The following is a 22811-nucleotide window of genomic DNA, read 5'->3' on the forward strand; positions in this document are numbered from 1 at the left end:
CTAATTTTGTATTTTTAGTAGAGACAGGGTTTCTCCATGTTGGTTAGGCTGGTCTCCAACTCCCAACCTCAGGTGATCGCCTGCTTCAGCCTCCCAAAGTGCTGGGATTACAGGCGTGAGCCTCCCTGTGCCTGGCCTAAGCCTCAATATTCTAATCAATGAAGTAGGGGTAATGTTTTCTTTCTCAGAGTTGTTATAAGAGATAGATCAGGTATGGAGCTTCAGTGGCACAATCAGTTGGTGCATGGTACTCATACAGAAATAGATCAGGTACTCTTAGCATAATAGCAGTCTGTAGTAAATACCCTTGCTAGTAAATTCAGAGTTTGATGTTGTTGACCCCCAATGGCAAGGCTTCTTCTTTTCCTGACCGACGTATTAAATCTTTTTCTACTTTTAAGTTATGACAAAAACCCAAAAGAACAACTGCATAAACTAGAGAATCTGTTATAGCAAATCTAGCACTGTGGGGGTTCAGATCTAAGATTAGTCTTTTTTTTTTTTTTTTTTCCTTAGGGGAGTTGAACTGAGCTACTATAGTGATGAAGTGAATTGATATTCCTCCAAAATGCTTTTCCAGATGTTTAGCAAAGCTCTCAATTCCTTCTATTTCAATCATGATCTTTCATTCTAAGTTCTCCTGAATTATTAAGTGAAAGGGGTGGGTGGGAGGCGGGTGAATGGGGTGGGAATATTTAAACCTGGTTTGGAGAAAGTGAAAGTAAAGGGAGGAGAGCAATATTGAAGATTGTAACCTAAATATTCTCCCTATAAATACAACTTCCTGCAGAAACTCAGGTCAGATGTCTTTAAGCTGCAATATAGTAGAATAAAATATTCTCCATCTCTCATTGAATGGAGAATTTATCAGGCTGCATTTTTAAAAATCTCCTTTTGTGGAACTAGTGAGAGTCTCTGGGAACCAAGTTCATATCCATAATAATGAAGCTAGATAAGGGTACGTGACTCAGATTCTGCCCATCAAAACAAACCATCGAAGCACCATGTGAAAGGCTTTGATAAGGCCCTGTGAAGACAGTTTATGCAGTTCATTTGTCATTGAATATGGTTTCATCCTTAGCACCACATTTTTAAACAGCTTGATTTTTAAAAAATCAATAGTCCTTGAGTAAGAATAATATCAGAACAACAATCTTCAATTTAATATTGAGGACCCTTTTTCGCATCTTTTTTAGCTTTAAACTGACTTGTATCATAGTCTAAATTCCAACAGTGACTTTCAAATGCTTCCAGATTAATTCTTTCTTACTTTTGTCATGTAGCACATGTACAGTCTCTTTTTTACTAGTGGTTTTCAAACTTGCATTTTGAGCTGAGAAATCTCTTATCAAGTAAAATCTGACTCAGAACCCAACAGCATAGTGGAACTGCCCAGGAAGTATTTCCTATCTGGAAAATCATTGCCTTATACCAAAAATACTTTCACTGACAGGTTTCCTAACCAGAATAGAGGAACATTAAAAATCTAAGTTGCTCAAAGAATAGAAATTTGTTAAGTAACATATGTAGAAAATAATATATAGTAACTATGGTCTTGAAAAAGTTGAATTCCAGGATTAGGCTTTGTGACCAGAAATAGAAATGGCTACACAGGTTCAAGACTGAATTTCCCAGTCTGCATTCCCCATCTCCTGCAGGTGGGAAGGGCTGAGGCTCTGGAGCAGCACATTAGCAGTTAGCTCTCTTGCCTCTCTCCTGAATGGATATCCTCCCAATAATTCAACGTTGCACATGTTCTAAGCCTAGGACTTTCAAACTGGGTAACTGATCCAAACACTGGGAATGTGGGTTCGGAATATGACCCATTTGGGAGAAAACCCAAATGGGTCATATTCCGGACCCATATTCCCAGTTGAGACAGTACAAATGATAGTGGTGGGAAGTGATTGCCTAGGCAGATAGGGGCAGGCTGCTGGTGAACCCCACCTTGAAACCAAAGATTAAACTAAAGCCGGAAAACCAAGCCACAAGTCTCGAATAAATTCATGGATTGGATTGGAAACATCTCTTCCTGTTTGGCATGCTTTCCTCTGATTGATCGCCTCCCTTCACCTATTTAACATATACCTACCCTTCCCTAATTGTTTTTTTACACTGTCATGCCCACCTTTCGTGATGCCTTTGTTTTAGGCTCTTTTGCATACTCACAAACCAATCAGCATGCACTCTCCCATTCTGAGCCCATAAAAGCCCTGGACCCAGACACACTGAGAGAGAGACCACCCAACTTTGGGTGGGGGACCACCCTTCCCTCCCCCCGCATTGAGAACTGTTCATTCACTCAATAAAATTCTCCATCCTCCTTATCCTTTGATTGTGAGTGTAACCTCATTCTTCTTGGACATGGGATAAGAACTCAAGAACCACCAAATGTGGGTGCAAGCTGTAATACAGGCAGGCAGGGGCACAGCTGTGGGCTAAGCTGGTGCACGAGCCAGGTGTGGCCTGGTGGGCCGAGTCGGTGAAGTGCCTCCTGCAGCAGGCCTGGGGCCAAGTGAGGCCCAGGTGTGTGCATCGCTGGCCATGGAGGGCCCCAACTGGCAAAGTAGCAGACAAAAATCCTGCACCATAAAGATATACTCCTAAGTTGCTTAGACTTTGACATAAGACTGGAGAGAAAGAATTTTTCTTCCAATACAAGCATGCCAAACCTTATTTTGCTAAAGGGAACTTTGATCCCAGAGGCACTATTCTACAAACAGAAATCCCCTGCATTATATTTGAGAAGACTAACCATCTTTAAGATGAGTCCCCATTTTCCAGTTCTAGAGTGGAACCCTTGGTTTTTATAAATCTACCAGGGAAAAACATTTCCATATCCTAAACAAAGCTACCTGGCAGAGTAGCAGAGTTGGGCATTCAGTAGTAAGGCCCTACTTGCATAGCACAAAGCTAGATGTGTCCAAGTGTTATGAATTGTTCATAGTATGTGACAATCATGATTATATATTTCAGTGTTGTACCTTTGCATTGAAAAGCTCCTTTGCCTGAGTTTTCAGTTTCTCTGTTGTTCCTTCAAAGCAGGCAGCCACCATCTCTGAGAGCTGCTGCTATCACAGTAAATAAGAAGTTATGTGCTTCCTATCTGTCTCCTCATAGCTAACTCTCTTCATTAAAGTTGGAAGGAACAGTGGTATGCTGAAGCTGGACAATACAGGCTCATTAGAGCTGACTGTTACATTTTCAGGAATTTTATTTTATTAGGTTGGTGCGAAAGTAATCAAAAGTCATGGCAAAAATTGCAGTTACTTTTGCACCAAACTAATACATATCACTATTAAAAATTAAATGGTATAACCTTAGAATTAAATAAATTTCTTTTTAAAAAGGTAACAAATAATCCAAACCCTTCACATCTTAGTGATTTTACTACATTTTACAACAATCTATACTCATTATTTATGGTCATATTATCTATATGGTAGAAATATCATATAAAACTGTGCAACTCTTTTCCACTCCACATTCAGTGATGTCACATGGGTAGCTTGAAATGAACTATGAGCATTTACACCATGGAAATTGGCAAACACAAAAAAATAGGGCTATTTATTTATTTCAAGATAATTAGTTGTTAAATGTTTACCATCACACCATTGACAATGAGAGTATGAATAGATGTCAATTCCTTTGCCAATACTTGACAAAACAATTACTTAGGTTTACATGACTGGCTAGTGAGATATTTTGCCATCAACTATCTATTTTTATAATATTGTGAGCCTTGATACTCACAACTGAATTCCTTCATTCTCTCTTTATCACCAGTGAAAATTGTAAATCAGCAGCAGTAAAGAATTAAATTGGGTTTCATCAAGAAATAAAAATGATGCCAATTAACTATGTGGGTAGCATTTTATGCTGTTAGAAAAGAAGTAAATATATGAAACTCATAAGTCTATTGCATGAATGTATCAGTCAGAGATGGAGAAAAAGCTTTCACAAGGGGAGGGACATACATTGTGTTTTGTGAAAACAATGTGCTAATATAAGGAAATGCACTGCATGGGTTCATAATTTGGTAATTATATGAGTTCATTAGTTGTTATATATTTGCTGTGCAGTAGTTTGTCCCTGATAGAAAGCTTTACTGAAGATCCTGGGATTAGGTCACAGAAGAATGATTTAGTAAACATCTAATGGCTATTGTCAATGTGGCTCACATTCAAAGCCAGACCCATCTGTAGAGGGGGATCCCTTGTGTGGTGCCTTTCTGTTTCATTTCCTTCACCAGGGAAGTCACAGTATTTCTACTTCCTGGGAGTCCAGGCCCTGAGCCCCAGAGAGTATTCACCTCCACCTTATGTCCTACATCCCTAGTCCTTAATGTTTGTCTGAGGATTAACCTTATTCCTGAATAATTAATCCTAATAACATTTTCATTAGTGAGTAAAGGATATATGTGTGTGTGTGTGTGTGTGTGTGTGTGAGTTCTGCTGTAAAATTTCAGAGGACCAGAAACTCTGTGATAAAGATAAATAGTATTTTAATGCAATATATTTTAAAAATTAAACTTAATGCAAAAACCCATGATTCATAGAATATCAAAATCTGAAATAAAGACAGGATTACACTTTAGGATAAGGGTGCTGTTCCCACTAGTGAACCAGGCTTCCAAGTGGAATGCATTTATTCCCATTTTCATTTGTTTCCTGTGAGTTTGCTCAATTAACTGTTTCTTTTCTCTCCTAAATTTTCAGCTTCTATATAGGCATTCATTTCCCAAAGCCTACAAACTTGCTAAGTTCCAACCACTTTGAAACGAAAACAAAAGCAAGAACTGCCTCATTTCAATTCCCTTGATTTTTCTTCTGTTAATATCCCACGCATTTTCCTTTATACCAAAGTTCCTTGAAAAAGTAACCTGTGCTCAGTGTCTTTATATTTTTACCTCCCATTTGGCATTTCCTCACCGCACAATGTTCATTATTCCTGTCTTTTGTGTGTTGGGGGGAGACAGGGTCTTGCTCTGTCACCTAGGCTGGGGTGCAGTGGGATGAATTTGGCCCACTGCAACCTCTGCCTCCTGGGTTCAAGCAATTCTCTTGCCTCACCCTCCCAAGTAGCTGGGATTACAGGCGTACACCCCCACGCCCAGCAAATTTTTGTATTTTTTATTAGAGATGGGGTTTCACCATGTTTGCCAGGCTGGTCTTGAACTCCTGGCCTCTAGTGATCCACCCACTGTGGCCTCCCAAAATGCAGGGATTGCAGGCATGAGCCACCGTGCTTGGCCATTCCTGTCTTTTTGAGAAATCTCCTCTTTTTGACTTCTATGATATCACATTTTTATTATTCCTTTTTCTACCTCCAAATATTCCTTCTCAGTCTTACTTGCAATCTCATTTATTTCTGCCCTTTCTTAAAATGTTGGCAATCATCAGGTGCTAGCATCATCCTCTGCTTCCCTCACCCCTCCTTCAGTGACTACATCAACTCCCATGGGAGAACTATCAAAAACAAGCATACAACACTTATTTCCAGCTCTGAACTCTCTCCTGGGATACAGATTTTTATATAGACAGCCTACTAGACAGCCCCTCTTGGCCACTCATAGACACCTCAACCTCAACATATCCTAACACACTCATTACGTATCTCATTCACCACCACTCTGGTTGGCTTTACCTCTACTATTTATCCGGTTGAATGGCACAGGAATTCAACAAGGAAGCATGAAGCCACTCCGGAGCACTCCTTTTCCTCAAAGGCTAGAGCCCTGAGTACTCCTAAAGACACCACCTCCAGCATCCGTGGAGCTGCCAAGAGAAGCCCTCAGAATTTCACTTAGTGTTCGCACACAGGACTTGCGGGACAACCTGTGATCCTGGAAAGACCATCCCACATTATCACATTGTATTCCTCTTCTGTGCCCTCACCTTCTGCTTCTCTTCTTCCTGCTTCCTCTGTGCCAGAAATGCTAGCCTTCCTGCTTCTGCCTGGACCTTTCTTCCTCCAGATACACAGCTCCCCACCTTCCTTTGCTCATCTGTCTACTGATAGAAATATCTGCCCTTGAGGCCTTTCCTAACCACCCCACATAAAATTAGCAACCTACTCCCCTACTGTTCTCTTGTCTTCCTATCCAGCTTCATTTCCCTTCATAGCACTTATACACACCTGACTTATTTTGTTTGTTTATTTTTCTTCTCTGTTAAAATGTGCATCCCCTGAAACCAGGGTCTAGCTTACTAACTATATTTTCATCACCTAGAACAGTGTTCAATCTTTAGTAGAAACACAACATACATTTGTTAAATGACTGTATGATTAATTACTATCATACCTACTCCTTCAACATTTATTGTCTCTGTCAGTTTCCTTGGATATTCCTCACATATTCAATAAATATTCACTCAGCTCCTCATACGGGGCTTACAGAGTGCTGGCTGCTGCCATTGTCACTGCTGCAGGACTCATTGTCTCCAGCCTGGACTCTTGGAATTGTCTCGTAATTGGTTTCCTTGCTTATAGTCAGTTCTCCTTTTTATCTGTTCTTCATGCCGTTGCTAGGCTGTCTTTCCAACTTAGCTCAAATTGATAGCTTCTCTGTGAAGCGTTTCTCAATAATTTCAATAGAATGTCTTGCCCTTCCTTGTGCGTCGATGTGTCTTGTACAGATGGTTGTAATAGCACACATACTATGGCACTTTGCTGAACATATTTATACATCTGTCATGTATTATTAGACTATAAACTCACTGAGGACAGATGCTATAGTCTTTTATTTGCCTTGAGTTTTATTTATCCTCACTATTTAACACAAATGTGGTTTAATACCAGGGCTATCATGAATGCTTGATAAATATTTGTTGAATAAGTAACATCATAGTGTTATCAACAAATTAACTGTCTTTATGCCAGAGAATCTAAAGCACTTACACACAAATCATAGTATGTTTTTCTAACTTTTTAAAAAATGATGTGAACATACATCTTTGTATGATAGGTAAAAAACAGGTATTATTATCTCCCTCTAACAGAAGGAGGATTGGATTTATATCTGCTTCCTAAGATTAGTTTGCACCCATAACTGGATTGATAGCATCAAGTCTAGTGTGCAGATTATTAAATTGGATGCTGAGGGATCAGCAAAGAAAAGTAGAAACATTCTCTGCCTTCAAGGATCGTATTACCTGAAGGGGAAGACAATACCCATAGAAAATAGGTAGGAAAATAGGTCCATTGAAGCTCTTCTAAACAATCCTAAAAATGGACCACTCAAATATTGAGAGAAAGGAAAAAATGCTGAAATGACATCTGTAATCACACTGGAACTTCTACTGGAGATCAGCATCCGTATTCAGATGACAGCTGCTCTATCCGGAGGGCTGTACACAGGGAGACAAGTCACCTCTTCCAAGCCTGTAGTGCTCCCTAATGGTCAGCTGTCCAGAGCATGCAGAAGAATCGCAGCATCCTGACAGTTTAATTCTGAGCATCACTTCCGCAATTTACCTGGAGGGAAGAAACTGAAGGCAGAATGCATAGGGAGATGATGATGAATTCCTAACAACTATTCTAGGTTAAATACCACTGACAAGTCAATGGGTAGAAGGTTTCAGTTTGAAGGAGGCAGTTAAAAAGTGACTAACTCCATATTTCTAAAACTAAATCAAAACTCTACCAGGAACTCAGCTTCAAAATTGTGATAGTTTGGTTTTCTGGGAAAATGACTGTGTACAAAGAGAACAAGGCAGGGAAGTCAGTTAACATTTCTAGGCACTTTTCATGTGTTTTACAGAGTTCTTTCAAACCCTCTCCCAAATGAATCCTCACAACAATATTGTGAGATAAATATTACTAATTCCATTATTATAGATGGGGATATTGTAGAAAATAAAGGCCCACATGAAAACAGTATGTCTTTTCATCAGTGTTGATATACTCATGAATACTTACTGTAATCAGTAGGTTATAATCTATTAGTCTCATTTATTTTGTTACCGTTACCAGCTTTGACCATGGGGAGTTCCCTCAAGTGGACTCTGGTATCCTTTTCACATGACTCGTCAATTTTTTATTGTTTCCTTACTTTCTGGCATCACAAGATATTTCAGGCTCCCCTCGTATTTCTTTTTCGTCAACTCTGGAATCAGCCAAGAAGCCCTGGTTCCTTTTATTTGAGAATGGTTTTAAAATGAAAATGCGATCTGAGCGCTGGGTGGGCTCATTTGCCAAGGTGTTATTGTTTCCAGGGGCTCACAGAGAAAACAGGCGAGAAATATATGCATGTATACACATACGTAAGTTCCATGTACTTCCATCTACATCTTTTCTATGTCTAGCTATCTCAAATATATCAAAAACACCAGTTCACACTGATACCTCAGATTCCAAACCACCAACTCAGGGTTCGTTCTAGCCTGTCCCATCTCTGTCTCCAACAGTGAGGAACCAGACTCTCATTACCCCCAATATATTTATTTATTTGAGCAGTCCTAGAATATATACAAAGTAGTTATTGAATTGCTAACTCATACACTGGTGAAAAACAAATTCAGTAACAATATTTGTGAACAGTTTTTTTTTTTTTTGTCTTTAGCCTTACAAAATATAGTCAAAACATTGTTTTTCAAATTTGTTACTGTATTTCATTTTGGATGTTCTCTACTTCCTAATTCATTTTGACTATTTATTCAGTATGACTAACACGATCATGATACCAAAAGTCAAAGCACGTGTGTGTTTACATATATATATATATGCACACATATATATCTAAAGATATAATCAGAGAAATGTCACCTCCCTTTAGTCCTTCTCCTTTGTTCCTGCTCTCCCATTCTTTCTATTGAGTCCCTACCCATCTCCTTTGGGTAACCAATCTCATTAGTTCAGGTTTATTCTTCCTGTGTTTCTATTTGCACAAACAAGAAGATACATGTATATTTTCTTTTCCTTTTTTTGTTTTCTTTCTTTCTTCTTTTTTTTTTTTTTTTTTTTTAGACTCTCACTCTTTTTCACAGGCTGGAATACAGTAGCATGATCACGACTTACTGCAGCCTCGACCTCCTGGGCTTAGGTGATTCTCCCACCTCAGCTTCCAGAGTAGCTGGGACCATAGGCTCATGCCATCACACCCTGGTAACTTTTGTATTTTTTGTAGAGACAGGGTTTCACCATGTTGCCCAGACTGGTCTCGAACTCCTAGGCTCAAGAAATACACCCACCTCAGCTTCCCAAAGTGCTGGGGTTACAGGCATGAGCCACCACACCTGGCCTTATGTGTGTACTTTTTAATACTATGTTATACACACTAGGATGTACATAACATCCTAGGATTGCATTTGGCTTTTTCACTTAAAAGTATATCCTGGGGCTGGGCACGGTGGCTCATGTCTGTAATCCCAGCACTTTGGGAGGCCAAGGTGGTCGGATCACCTGAGGTCAGGAGTTCAAAACCAGTCTGACCAACATGGAGAAACCCCGTCTCTACTAAAAATACAAAATTAGCCAGCGTGGTGGCACATGCCTGTAATCCCAGCTACTCAGGAGGCTGAGGCAGGAGAATCACTTGAACCCGGGAGGCAGAGGTTGCAGTGAGCCGAGGTCACGCCATTGCACTCTAGCCTGGGCAACAAAAGCGAAACTCTGTCTCAAAAAAAAAAAAAAGTATATCCTGGAAATTAATCCATATCACTAGTTTCTTGCTGAATGTTCCTGGTCTTATAGGTAACAAGCCTCTGCTTTGTCCCCCAGTTCTGCCAGGAGTTCAATTGTCCAGAGAGCCTTTCTCCTCCTCCAGATCCCAAATTTGGCTGAGGAAATGTTTGTCTCCCTTTTATTTTTGTTCTTTGAGGGGACCTTTAGTCTATGTCTCTCTTGGAATTTAGATAACACCATCCCTGGGGCATGGCCACATCTGGACTCATCTTTAAACCCTGTCACTGAAGGGATCCAGTGCTGCTTCAGAGACCAGGTGGCTAGGGGAACGTGTGTGAAAATGGAATAGAATGCATCAGATAAAGGTATGGACTTAGAAACAATATGGAAACATGAGGGCATCCATCTGGGACTGGCTTTACCTTATCTTACCCTCCTCCCTCCCCATCACACTGTTGCTTCTTTGAACCATCTCTACTTCTTTTCCCTTTCAAAGCAACTCTGATGTTTACTTCATCTGCTCTCCTCTGTGTGTCGGCAGAAAGGGGATTATTTCTTTTCTCCAAGGTTTCCCCTGTTGAATGAGGTCCCTTGATAACAAACTTTCCAAATCAGTTGTTTCCTAAACATATTTTCAAACATTCAACCAGCTTTGGTCTTTGCTAGATCCTCTTTTGGGAGTGCCTTTCTACTCCTTCTCTACCTGGAGAACTCCGGCTCAGCAGATAAATATATCATTATCTTTGTCACATGGTCCCAGTCTCCCTTTTCCTGGAAACCCTGTGGAATGAGTTCATCCCTCCTCTATGCTCCTACAGCTCCCTGTGTACTCCTTATTACAGCATTTTCCGCATTATGTCATTATGTTGTAATTAGATGTTTGCAGATCCGTCTCCCCCCACTAGACCATGACTGCTTGAGGCCTGGGGTAATTATGTTTTATTCTTCTTTGTGTCTCCAGTGCCTTGCAGTATCTGCCACATAGTGGGTGCTGAGTAATGTTTAAATGATTTCATTAACTATACTTCTTTGTCACACATGCACAGTCATTTAGCACAGATACAGAAAGGGAGCACCTCTAAAGAGATTTCATGCATTCTGCTAACAAGGAGGAAACTAAAGCACTATGGTTAAGTCAGAAGTTTCTGTTTTTTAGCTGATGATTAGGTCTTGCCCGACCCTAAAATTGAGAGAGGCACTGAATAAAATGGTCAGATTTTCCACAAACTCAACCCAGGCCAACTGGAGAAGTTTCACTCTTGCCTGGACCAAAAAGCGTTAGAATACAGTGAAGGATGGGCTTATGGAATGGTTCTTCCTCTTCTGGAAGCAAATGTCTATAATAATTTAGGTCCCATTGGCTTGTATCTCAACCATACAACTGGACTTATTAATTTGAACAACTAATTACTAACAACCTGCTGACCTGAAACTTCTTAGGATCCTCAGAGCAAGGAAATAACCTTCTCCAGGAGAGAGAATAAAAATAAAATAAAACAAAAGCAAGTCTGGCACCCAGCTATGTTGGTGTCTTCCAAAGTAGGAACACCATAATAAAGGCTTTCTGCTTCTGTTTCATTATGTGACAGTCAGAGACTGTAAACACTGTCGGTGGCAGAGAAAACAGTGTCTAGAAACAAATAAGAGAAACTAAAGATGAAACTGGGAATATGTGCACAGCTTATGCTTTGGTATTCTGTGGTCATGACAGCTTTTGCTCTTATGAACGTACTGAGTATGGTGTTCTTTTTCCCTGTAATGATTTCTGAAACTGTGTGACTTGTGGAATTTGCCTTAAAAAATGCAGTGAGTGTTTAATCGCTCAGGGTGTAAGTAACCACATTCTGTTCGACTGTGCTTCCAGCCCTCACTTTCCTCCTTATCAGTGACAGTATTCCAAACACTTGTCTCAATTTTCAGATCAAAGCTGATGAAAAACAGACCTCTAAAGGGTTGAATTGCCTTCTGCATTTTTGTTCATCGGAATAAAATACCTATACCACTTGAAAGGGCTGAGTTTTCTTTAGTGCCTCATCTGTAGATTGTAAATTCTGTTTTGCCTTCCTGCTTTACTTATTTCTTACTCTGTCAATGTCATCTGCTTCATGAAATGTATCTTTTAATTAATTATTCTTGTCTCAAGTTGTCTGCTGTGGCTCACTGTCAGGGCAAGAATTCATATCAGTAAAATAGGATATGTTGCTCAATGGAAATATCTTGGCTTATTTCAACATGAGATTAACTTCATTTACCCAATAAGCACCTTAATTGATTTTTCAGATAAATCTTTTTGTTGTTTATATTTTATTTGAAGTTGCATACAACATTGCTTTTCTAAAAGAGCAGAAATTCAGAAGCATGAGAACATTAAACTATAGAAGACCCTAGAAGTCTGATGGAAAAAACATTTAGAGAGAATTCTAAAGCTAGAAGCCAAGTTCAACGACACAATAACAATTCCATTCGTATTCTGATCCATGGGAAATCTCCAAAAAAGGCCTCCCAGAAATGCATAATAAAATATGGATAGTTTGAAGAGGTTACACATGATTTGCCTGAGTTTATTAAAACAATGGAATCAGTTATAAATAATGCAGAAAAGATTTATAAAATAAGTGAAGGTAAATAGATTTAAAACAAATAGAAACAAGATGGGTGACAAAATAAGCAAACCTCTATGACTTTTTCAAAGGCAGCCTTTAAAAACAATGGTAGATTTTCAAAGCTATTTACTAAAGTGAACAGAAACAAACTTTGTATTTTTTGGAGAACCATAATTTAGTCTTGTTGGGATGAAATTGAGGTTCAAAGATTTACAGGTACTGGTAGAGTATTTCTGAAATGATAGGATCAGAAGTATTATTGAATTTAGAATTTTTTTTTTAAATTTTGGAATATTTGCATATACACAATGAGATATCTTAGGAATGGGACCTAAGTCTAAACATGAAATTCACTTGTGTTTCATACACACTTTATACACATAGCCTGAAAGTAATTTTATGCAATATTTTAAAATAATTTTGTGTAAGAAAGTTTTGACTGCAGTCAGGTGGGGAATTTTCCAGCTGGGGCATCATATTGGTACTCCACAAGTTTCCTATTTTGAAGCATTTTTTTTTCTTTTTTTTGAGATGGAGTTTCACTCTTGCCACCCAGGCTGGAGTGCCATGGCACGATCTTGGCTCACTGCAACCTCTGCCTCCCAGGTTCAAGCGATTCTCCTGTATCAGCCTCCCAAGTAATTGGGATTACAGGCATGCAACACCACGCCTGGCTAATTTTTGTATTGTTAGTAGAGACAGGGTTTTGCCATGTCGGCTAGGCTGGTCTCGAACTCCTGACCTCAGGTAATCAGCCCACCTCAGCCTTGCATAGTACTGGGATTACAGGCATGAGTCACCGTGCTCGGCTTTGAGGCATTTTTGATTGGGGGTTTTTGGACTAGGAATGCTCAACTTGTATTTCTGAAAGGAGGATATTCTTTTCAGTGTAATCCTTCAGGACCGAATTTGTACTCGTTTCCTAAGGAGAATGAAAGGTCATCCTTCTTTTAGTCCAGATATTAGGAGCACTATAGTAATGTGATATTTGGTTATTATGACTGACTGCATGGTGTGGAAAGGTCACTGGACTAAAAAGGAAGAACTGTAGGTTCTCATCCCAGATGCATCATTAACTGGTTTTGTGACCTTGGGAAAAATCAATGAATTTGACAAATACTCCTTAATCACCTAGGTACTATGCAAGATGTCGGAGCTAAAATGGCAATAGGAAAAGTTCCTCGGCTTTCCCCTGAGAAAGACTGGCAGCAAAAAAATAATAATAAAGAGCTACGCTTGCCACAGTAAGAAATAGATGGGATGGGTCTAGGGACAGAAATAGGCCTTCCAGGAATTTCAAGCCCTTTGGCCTTGCTAGATTCGAGGGTGCTTGACAAGGTGGGCCGAAGATAAGGCTGGAATCATAGACAGGCACCAAATTGTGCAGTGTCTTTTGCATTACAGTAAGAATTTGGACCTTAATGATGTATTCAGTAATACTCAAATTTTCGTATGCAATTGAATTACTTGGGGGAGTTTATTAAAACACAAGCATCTGCCCTTGAGTGACAACATCCGAATCTCCAGTGGCAGGATCAGGACACATGTATTTGACAAGCCCCTCAGGTGCTTCTGGTGTACACAAAAGTTTGAGAGCCACTGGTATAGTCAGTGGGGAACCACTGAAGACCCTGGCGTAAGGGAGTAACAACAGATTTGTATTTTAGAAAGATCACTGTGCAAAGAGCGTAGAGAATAGACTTGAGGGGTATGATCCTGGGGACAGGGAAACTGATTAAAAGACGATTTTCTTTGTAACTCAGGACCCAGCCTCCTCTCCTGGGTATATATCTGAGGAAAAAATCTGATATATGTACCTTAGGAAACAGTAGAAAAGTGTTCATGTGATGTGTGGAGTAGCAAAAAAAATAAGACTGTCCCAAATATCTATGAATAGGAGAATAAATTGTGGTATTTTCCCATAAAAGAATATGCTACAACAGTGAAAATGAATGATTCAAATCTATATGCAATTAAATAGATGAATCTTACAAACATAGGGGTCCCCCTATCCTCAGGGGATATATTCCAAGACCTCCAGTGAATGCCTGAAACCTCGGATAGTACTGAACCCTATATATCTTATGTTTTTTCCTATACATACCTAAGATAAAGTTTATAATTTATAAATTAGGCACAGTAAGAGATTAACAATGAATAATAAATTGGATAATGATTATAATATACTGTAATAAAAGTTATGTGAATATGATCTCTCTCTTTCTCTCTTTCCCTCTCAAAATATATTATTGTACTGTACTTAGCCTTCTTCTTCTTGTGATCTGTTGATTTGATAACTGAGACAGCTACTAAGTGACTTACACGTGGGCAACATGGATGTGTGGATATGGTGGACAAAGGTATGATTCATGTCCAGCTGGGAAGAAGTGGGACAGTGCAAGATTTCATCATGCTACTCGGAATGGCCTGTGATTTAAAACTTATAAATTGTTTATTTCTGGAATTTTCTATTTAATATTTTTGGACCACAGTTGACCATGGGTAACTGAAACCACGGAAAACAAAACTGTGGATAAATGGGGACTACTACAGAGTTTTGAAAGTAAAAAAAGCAGTAATGAATGACTACATACTGTGAAAGTTGTTGGGATCAAAATGGAGTGACTTATGTCAGATGCTGGCAAAATGGAGTTAGGCAGTCATGAAGTGGGGGGATTCTTACACATATTTGCCAGAAACTATCACAAGATTCTGCCAAACCCATAATATTGCATAAAACCACCACAACCTTGCACATTGTGCTCCCCGCTCAACAAAAAAAAAAAAAAAAAAAAAAGAGAGAAAAAGAAAAAGAAAAAGATACTTTTGTGCGGACATCTGCCTAGCAAATGCCTCTCCAGTCTTGGACTGATGCTACCCTTATTATTGATCCTTGTAACCAAGGATAATTGTCTCACAACAACTTATGTAACCCCCCTCATTTTACCTTTAAAAATACTTGTCTTTCTTTGCTTTCCTGGGATGTGCCTATGATTTGTCATAGCATATGTGTCCTATGTTGCAATGCCCTATTTTTTCCTGATTAAACTAAATATTTTTAGATAGCCTCTCTCTGTTTGCTATTTAGGTTGACAATACTATATGATACCATTCAAATATGGTTTTAAAGTGAACAAAATTAAACAGTTATATACACACATTGTTTTTCAACAAAGCAAGGGAATAAAACCACACAATTTAGGACAGCATTACCACTTGTTGAGGTCAGTGGATTTGGCTAAGGATAAAATACACAATATCTTCAATGGTGATGATAACATTTTATTTCAGTAGTTGAATGGTGGATTGATGGCTGTTTCTGTTTTGATTATGCTTCATAACTTATATTTGGTAACTAGTCTGCAAAGATGGCTCTCCAAAGCACGGTGCCTCCCAGTGTTCATGCTTTTGTATAGTCCTCTTCCACATTGAACCTGGGGCCTTAATCAAGAGGACGCAGCAGAAGTGACACGTGTGACTTCTAAGCCTAGGTCATAAGAAGCCTTGTATCTGCCTCCTGGGCCTCTTGGAACACATGTTCTGAGAAAGCAAGCCACCATGCAGGAAGTCCAAATATCCAGACACCACCATGTGAGAAAGCCCAAGTGAGTCACATAGAGAGCTGCCTGGAGACAAGGGATGTCTGGCTAGCTATTCCCAGTTGAGTCGCTGGTTGTATCAGTGAAGAAGCCATCATGGGTGTCCAGCACAGTTGAGTCTGCAGATGACTCCAGCCCCAGCCACTACCTGCAACTGCATGAGAAACCCCAAGAGACAACTGCCCAACTGAGCCCAGTAAACCCTCAGAACTGTGAGAGAGAGTAGTACATCATTGTTCTAAGCCACAAAGTTGGAATGGTTGGTCATACAAGAGATAGTCAGAACATGATGTCACATATATTCTTTTTTATGCATCAAACACTGCAATTTTTTTTCAGAAATGAGATTATTAACACACGTTGGAATCAGACTGTCTGGCTTCAAATCCTGATTCTGCCACTCTTAGCTTCTGTCACTTATCCTGAATAAGTCACTTAACCTCTCTAAGAATCAGTTTTATCATCCGAGAAATGGGGAAAATAATAGTTCCTACCTCATAGGTAAGTTGGGAGGCTTAAGAAATACTGACTTTGTATATTCTTATCTAGCTAGAAAGTAAGGACATTACAACTTGTAGGGACCAAGCCGTACTACACAAACTTGCCTCTTCTATGGATGAAAGAGGAAAGAAAAAAGCTTTTGTAAATGAAATGTGGGTTATAGCTCAAGAACTCCTATGAGTACTCATGGTAAACAGGATTCAGCTGGAACAAGTGGCTATAAAATCTGTTCCCACTCTGTGGTTTTATGAAGATTCATTGATTTCCTGCAGTTTATTTCAGGTATAAAACATGTGAACTCAGATTTCTCAGAGATAGATTTCCCTAATTTTAGCATTATCTCTGTCCATGTCTTCCCTCTCCTGTGGAACTCTCCACTTTGGGCCCAGTCATCTCATGTTAGGTGAAAGCAAAAAATAAAGGGGTCGTTCAGTCAATCCACTTGATGGCTGGTTAATACATCACATAGAAGGAAGGGGCAAGGAATGAGGAACAGGAGACTGATAGTGCTGTTCTTTCTGCAGGGCATTTGAAGTCTGGGAACAGAAACTGTACAAGTGATTCTAGGAAGCAATCTTGTTTGAAAGATGATTATACTCTAGGAAGGGGTGAAATATGACCATTGTGCCTCCCAGAGATATCCTCAGAATATGATGAAAGCCAATTTCCACCCTTTCCCATTTAGCTTGGTCCACAAGCTACATGGTTCAGGAGCATTAGGAAAATGCCAGCCAGGAGGTAAGCATTGTCTGAAAAGCCTGTTGCCCATGGAGCTTGTGAACCACAAAATATCAACATTGACATCAGCTGGAGGAGATCTGACGGGAATCAGGCACGGCATGACTGCAGGCTGTGTAGGGGTTAGGCACTCTATCTGCAGACCCTGGAGCTCACCCAGATCAGAGGATGACTTCCATCTGTTCTCCACACCCACCGGGGCAGAACAAAAAGTATAGGGTTATAATCCAGCAGGAGGTATATGGGTTAGATGAGCTCCAGAGGTCTCTTTAAGCTCTAATTCAATGAATACTGTCTTTCTTATGTCTGAGAAGAGGTAGCATTTTAAAAAACTGAGTTTGCTTTTGAAAAAAATTGTACTTGTGAAATATTTGTTGAAACTTCATAAATATCTGTACTTTAAAAATATTTTAACTGCAGTTAAATGTTCAGATTTGCTAGAGAGCTGCCGCAAAACTTCAGAGCTTTATTTACATAATCTTTCTCTTTACAGATTTCTTCTTTCTTCCACTGAATTTTGAGGGGGAAAATAAGTCGTTTCTCCTCCAAGAAGTCCCTCTGCTTCCAGCAGTCTGCTATGGTTTTTAGTGGCAATCCTAAATGTCTGGAGTGCAGTGGCGTGATCTCGGCTCACTGCAAGCTCCGCCTCCCGGGTTCACGCCATTCTCCTGCCTCAGCCTCCCGAGTAGCTGGGACTACAGGCGCCTCCCACCACGCCCCGCTAATTTTTTCGTATTTTTAGTAGAGACAGGGTTTCACCGTCTTAGCCAGGATGGTCTCGATTTCCTGACCTCGTGATTCACCCGCCTTGGCCTCCCAAAGTGCTGGGATTACAGGTGTGAGCCACCACGCCCAGCCCAAAATTGGTATTTTACTACCATCTAGCTCTCAGATTCCATTCAAGATGTGCCAACTGTCACAACGATATCCTTCACAGAAAAAACATCTGGTTCGGAATCAAGTGTTTCACTTAGTTGTTAATTAAGTTGCCTTCACTTTGGAATGGGTTTCTGTGCTTCCTTGACTTTCGTTACTTTGACAATTTTGAAGATTACAGATTAGTTTTTGTTGTTGTTGTTGTTGTTGTTGTTGTTTTTTAATAGAATGGCTGTCATTTTGTTACCTCATGATTAGAATCACAGTATGAATTTTGGCAGGAATACCACCAAAGGGATGTTGGTTCTCATTGTATCCTGTCAGATGGAATGTGATTTTGATTTGTCTGATGAGCTGATGTTAACTTAGATCACGCTATTAAAGTCACACCTACCAGTCTTATCTGTATTGACCTCTTCCCTTTTTAAATTAATAAATGCTCTATGGGGAGAAACTTGTAAGCTACATAAATATCTTGTTCCATATCTGACTTTCTATTTGTTTCACTGTGGACTCTTGGATTCCTACTTCATTCAATGGATTATAATGTTACTATATTTATTTTGGTACTCAAATGACCATGGGATCTCCTTGAAGGTGGTTCCCATGTCCTTTTCCCATGTCCTTACCTTTTTTTAGTACTTTCTTATTTCCTGGCACAAGAAGATGTTCTGGGCTCGTCTGGTCCTTTTTCTGCCCCAGCCCTGGAATCAGCCATTTCTCTAAGGACCCCAGTTCCTTTTAATGGTGAATGGTACTTAGAAACTAAACTTTGATTGCTAGGTGTGCATATTGCTATTGGGGTGTTGCTGCTGCAATTCTCTCGGGCCTTTCAAGCCCTTTCTTTATAGTTGAAGAAAATTACCCATTTGTCACATGTGTTGCAAGTAGCTTTTCTCAGTGTGAAGTTTTTGTTTTGACTTTATGATTATTTTTTCCTGTTCAGAAATAATTGATCATTTTGCAGCCCAATTTGCCCACCGTTCTTGTTTTGCTTCTGGGGTTAATTTATTAGCCATTCCAGACTTCAGAGTTAAAAACATTTTCCCAATGTCTTCTTCAAATTCTTTCATAGAAAAATATATTTTAAAAAGTCTTAAAGTGCACATATTTTTATGTTGGTGAAGAAAAAAATGTGTTTCATTTAGAGAGCAAGCTCAGTGCCACAGACTGATTCACTGTCTGAGGAAAACCAAAGATGGATCCAAGTTTTTGGATATGTAAGCATTTTGTGAACAGTTCTAGGAGCTCCTTATCCACATTAGTGGTTTTCTTACCCTGGTTGACAATTATCACGACCTTAGGAAATTTTTTCAAACATGCTGCTACCCAGTATCCACCACAAAAAGCAATTGAATCAGAACCTCTAGGAATTGCTGAGTAAGAACTTTTTTAAGTGCTACAGGTGATTTTAATGTGCTGCCAAGACTGAGAACCACTCATCTAATTACATATCCTCACACTTGTCTAAAATTCTGTCATGAGTAACTGTTTCCTTCAGACTAAGCAATTCCTTTTTGGTTATTTTCTTTCTTGGTTATCTTCTTTTAAAACATATTTTTTTTCAAAGATTTAATACATCAAGTTTCTAATAATTTAGACTAGTGAGTTTAGCAGACTTTGAAAATGAAGACACAAGCATTAAAGTTATAGTTATACATGTGTGGAAACGACATATGCAGCACACCCACTGTCCTGCACTGGTTGTACACAGAAGGCAGCAGCTACCTAGGTAAAGGTGATATTGGTGGAAATGTTAATAGGAAGAAGCTTTGTCTTCAGAATAATCTCAAGGGGAACCCTTAACAATACATTTGGAATTTTTGAAAACAAGAGCAAGCTGCAAGGTATGTGATGTTAAAAATATGACCCATTATCTGTGTGATTATGATCAAGTGACTTTACTTTGAAGAGCCTCAGTTTCCTTATTCACAAAAATGAAGCTGATATTAATAACTCTTTCATGAGATTGTTTTGAGAATTACATCAGATCATAAAGGTAAAGCCCTTTACATGTACTTCTCATAGCAAATACTCAGGAAGTGTTTGCCTTTAAATAACAAACAGCTACTTTCACTCCTAGCCAGTATCACTTCTAACAGATAACTTTTTCTGCATAAACCAAATTGCACATTGACTTAAATTTGCTTCTTGAGTGTCCTGTGTATAATATTCAGTAGTATCACTATTTAATATTAATCTTAGAATAAGAGTTTTGAGCTGAGACAGTTTTTTTATTTTTTTGTTTTTTTTGTAACGAGTATGCATTTGTGATTTCTAAGAAAAATTCAGTAAAGGGAAAACATACGCTTAAAATAGGTTGAATAGTTAAATTTTTCATCCTAATTGTTGGAATTATATGGGGGTAATGAATGACTCCAAAATTGTAAATAATGCTAAAATTGTTTATTGCATTAAAATTCTAGTGCTGTAACTCTTGCATTATCATGTGTATGTATCATATTCTGGAAAAAGTAATGTCAGAACATGAGGCAATCATGGATGTTACTGAACATGGATATTTATTATGGCATTTAAATTAATATTACACATAAAATATTAAGTGACCTTATTTCACCTGATGTATTTTAAGAGTCAACTGAGCTTGTGACAGTTTGAAATAATAGACAAAGGATCTCAGAAATACACTCAGAATTATGTAGCCTGAGGCATGCACAATTTCCTGTGGTGTCAAGTAAAATGAATATGAAGTACATCCTTAATAAGTAGAAACAAAAACTGATAGCTCTTACAAACGGGGAACTCTCTTAAGCTTTATATATATATATGAAAAATCTATCAACATAGTTCTTTTATTTAAAGGAAATTGATGGTTTAAGTAAACTGTATTTATATAGCCATCAATTCTCCTTATAAAGATCTTCCACAGGGAAATTTTTGCACCTGTGAATCGGTTCCAAGACACAGTTAGCTGACAGAGTTTATATTGATGCCTAAACCAGGCCATAGGTTGAAGGGGTTGGGAGAATACTTGCTTCCAGCTAGTAAGTTTTTATTAAGCCTCCATAATGAATTAGCTCTGTATTAGTGACTGAGATAACTATGGGCTTATGTAATATAATGAAGGATATGTGAAATATTAGATAATAACTTTTTTTTTTTTAAACTAAACTAAAAAGAGATATTTATTTGGATTGAAGTAGTCAAGGAAAGCTTTGTAAGATAGGACTGACTTGGAACCTAAAGTGTCTGGACAGATGGAAGTGGAGGAAAGAGAAAGAAAGCATTCCAGGAAGATCAATGTGTAGATGTAAGCTTAGAGGTGAGAATAAGCAAGTAGTATGTGGGGGCTACATTCATTCATTTTTGCTATGTAACAAATCATCTCCCAACATAGTGACTGAAAACAAAAGCCATTTGCCATTGTCTATTTTTGTAAGACTGGATGGGTGATTCTGCTGATCTGGGCCAGGCTCTGTGGATGTCAGCTGGACTTTCTATCAGTTGGGATGCAGTTAGCTGGAAGGTCAGGCAGTGGTGGGCTGGTCTGTAGTAACTCACACGTTAGGCTCACTGGCTGGTTGTTGGTTGATTGTTGGCCAAAGTGCCTCAGCTCACCTCTGTTTATTCTCTCATCCTCCAATTGCCTGGTCTGTGCTTGTTCTCCTCACATGGTAGGGATACAAAGGAGCAAGAGCAGAAGTGTTCCAAAGTCTCTTGAGGCATCAACCTGAACCTGGCACACTATCGCTTTTTGCTAAATTCTATTAGTGAAAGCATATCACAAGGCCAGCCTGGATTCCAGCGGTAGAGACTTAAATGGGAGGAGCGCAAAGTCACATCATAAAGGATACAGGGAAGGCTACTTTTGCAATCTTCCACATGGGCCATCTCACTGCAGTATGGAGGATATGAAAAAAAATAGAGCAATTCTCTAGGAAGATTAGTTTGGCAATAGTCCACATAGATATGAGAATTCATGGAAGAGACTGAAATTAAGGAGATATCGGGGGCTGCATCAGTAAACCTGGTGAGAGGTATTAGGACCATGACAAGGATGGAGGCAGTACTGTAAGAATTTTTGTTGTTTTGTTAAAAGTAACTGCCATATAAATTGTTTCATCCCTTTGGAAATATTTGGGAGCATTTTTGAATTGATCTTGGCTCACAGTCATATGTTTCTGAATTGTGCATTTTCATATCTGTATCTTTGGGCTGCAGCCTGTGTGGGGTCTTTGGTTGATCATGAGCACACAACATCGTGCTGACTCCCCCAAATAGTACCATATATCCAGCAAATCTGCTGGTGTGAGCACTTTGGGTACACATTCATCAGCGTTCAGCTGTTCAACAACCAAAAGATTTTTTTATGGTGTTTGCACTCTCCTGAGTGGAAAGAGTTTCCCAGGAGATTTGAAAGAATATTCCAGTCTTGATTTCTTGGATCCCGTCTACAACTTCAAGAGTTCTTATTCAAATACTGAACCTGTTATGTAACTTGTTTCATTCCTTTGTTGGTGGGACTGTCCCAACATGATGTTATCAGCTATGAGGTGCTAGATATCATCCTGAATTAACCTTAACTCTACTTAGAGCAATAAATGATGGTGTTACTGCTTTTGGCAATTAACAGATATCACATCAGGTTAAAAAGTGGAAGTGTATTTATAAAAATCCTAAGACTTATGGAACAAATAACTTTCACAAGAATTAAACAAAATAAAGACTGTACTGATTTTTTAAAGTATTTTATATTTCTTTAGGAAGTCTGAAGAAAAATGTAATAATTGAGTTAGGTCTTGAAGAGATCTTAAGGGGTCACTCTGAGAATACTTGTCTTAGAATAGAAAAATTAGCTAATACCAACTAAAGATTTCAGATACTCATCATACTTTCCAAATTGATT

General features: G+C 38.9%; 1 long non-coding RNA gene across 1 annotated transcript in view; it reads right to left on the reverse strand.

Annotated features, from left to right (window-relative positions):
- Positions 1-22811, reverse strand: part of LOC105547340 — a 46328-nt gene that overhangs the window by 5520 nt on the left and 17997 nt on the right. Inside the window, exon 2 of the long non-coding RNA XR_001007213.1 lies at positions 7280-7493. This is a non-coding gene — a long non-coding RNA (uncharacterized LOC105547340). The remainder of the gene's footprint in view (positions 1-7279; positions 7494-22811) is intronic.

The sequence above is a fragment of the Mandrillus leucophaeus genome, unplaced genomic scaffold (genome assembly GCF_000951045.1).
Source record: "Mandrillus leucophaeus isolate KB7577 unplaced genomic scaffold, Mleu.le_1.0 Scaffold387, whole genome shotgun sequence".
NCBI lineage: Eukaryota > Metazoa > Chordata > Mammalia > Primates > Cercopithecidae > Mandrillus > Mandrillus leucophaeus.